This window comes from Drosophila serrata, unplaced genomic scaffold (genome assembly GCF_035046125.1).
Source record: "Drosophila serrata isolate PLE 108 unplaced genomic scaffold, ASM3504612v1 contig_293, whole genome shotgun sequence".
Lineage (NCBI taxonomy): Eukaryota > Metazoa > Arthropoda > Insecta > Diptera > Drosophilidae > Drosophila > Drosophila serrata.
The window spans coordinates 1,974,451-1,976,291 of NW_028257191.1; positions in this window are offsets into that span (position 1 = coordinate 1,974,451).

A 1,841-nucleotide genomic window follows, 5' to 3' on the forward strand; every position below is an offset into this window, starting at 1 on the left:
CCAAATGGCTTCCTTGCGGGACGCCAGATGTAACCCTTAGAACATTGGATAAATTATTCTTAAAGAGGACCTTTTGCGTCCTGCCATTCAAATAACTTGAGATCCAATTAAGAAGATCACTTGGAAAACCCATTGAATCGAGTTTTCTAACGAGGAGAGAATGGTTAACAGAGTCAAAAGCTTTACTGAAATCAGTATAGATTACATCTGTCTGACAATTATTATGGAAGCCCTTTATAATATAGGAAGAGAGCTCCAAAAGATTTGTTGTTGTTGATCTTCGCTTAATAAAACCATGTTGACATGGAGAAATAACCGATCTACAAAGGTGCTGTAAATGAGGGGTGATAATATTTTCAAATAATTTTGGGATGGCCGACAACTTAGAGATTCCTCTATAATTGCTGGCATCCAATTTGCTACCTTTTTTGTGGAGAGGAATAATAAACGATTCCTTCCAAATAATGGGAAAGTGGGAGGTTTCTAAGGACAAGGTAAACAATTTCAGAAGGGGATAGCACAGGGCGTCGGCGCAATACCTGAGCACACAGCCAGGAATTCCGTCGGGACCTGGCGAATAAACTGGCTTGACACGATGAAGATCTAAAAGGAGAGAGCTTTCGTTTAGGCTGGGACAGAAAATTAAGTTTGATTTGGGTATGTCGTAGGAATAGGTCTGGTGTAGATACGAAGAGCTAGAATAGGTTGTTTGAAAAAACTGCGAAAATAGATCGGCTATTGCCTGATCATTATTTGCGGTAGTATTTTCAAATGAAAGCGAGGAAGGATTTGTTTTAGGTTTACGTTTAGTGTTAACGAAATTATAAAACTGTTTTGGGTCCTGTGAGAACTGGGCCCTACAACGAGTTAAATAGTTTTTATAACACTGCGCGTTCAGCACGGTAAAGTTTGACCGAGCTGATAAATAAAATGAAAGGGCAGATTGAGAACCGGTGATTTTGAATTTAGCATACAGTCTAGATTTTTTATTTTTAAGTCGGCTCAACTCTTTAGTAAACCACGGCGGTTTATTCGAGCTTGGCGGATAATATAACGGAACACATTCAGTAAAAAATGAATTCATGGCACTGTAAAAAATATCCACGGCAACTGCCATGTCAGTGCACATGTATAGATCAGACCAATTGAACTCGTTTATAAAATTATTCAGCCGTTCAAAGTCCGTTTTGCGAAAACATAGGACTTTATTGGCTGGACGATCAGAAATATTCTGTACGTCACACCCAATATCAAGAGTCACATCGAAAGTTGGATGATAAGGATCTTCGGGCTGCGTCAGAGGCGCCACCCTTGCTAAACTGACTCTCGCAGGATCAGAGACGAAGCAAAGATCGAGCAAGTGCTGTAAGGAATTTCGAACATGGTTGACTTGAGACAGCGAAATGTCAAACAAGCCAGCGATAAAGTCATGTTGTGTAGGTGTATGGAGAGTATTGGTGGAATTATTTGAGCACCAAATAGCACCAGGGATATTAAAATCTCCTAGAACTACCAACTGGTCTCTATCCAAAAGTCTACTGGAAACCATCTGAATAGCGGAAAGGTGATTCCAATAAATAGGAAGTTCCGACAGTGGAGGTATGTAGGAACAGGTTTCCGCTTAAAATTGAAAGAAAACTGAAAGGGACCCTTACTACTTATAATTTTTATAAATATAAGATTAAATCGAATTGCGTGTAAATATTATTTTATATAATATTTATAGTGGCATTTTTAGCTCCACTTGGCTGTAAATCTGTGAAATATCTTTAGTCTTGAAAGGCTCTCCAACTACTAGGTATTTGATTCTCGGTCGCCGAGGCCTTTTCTTTTGGTTTGAA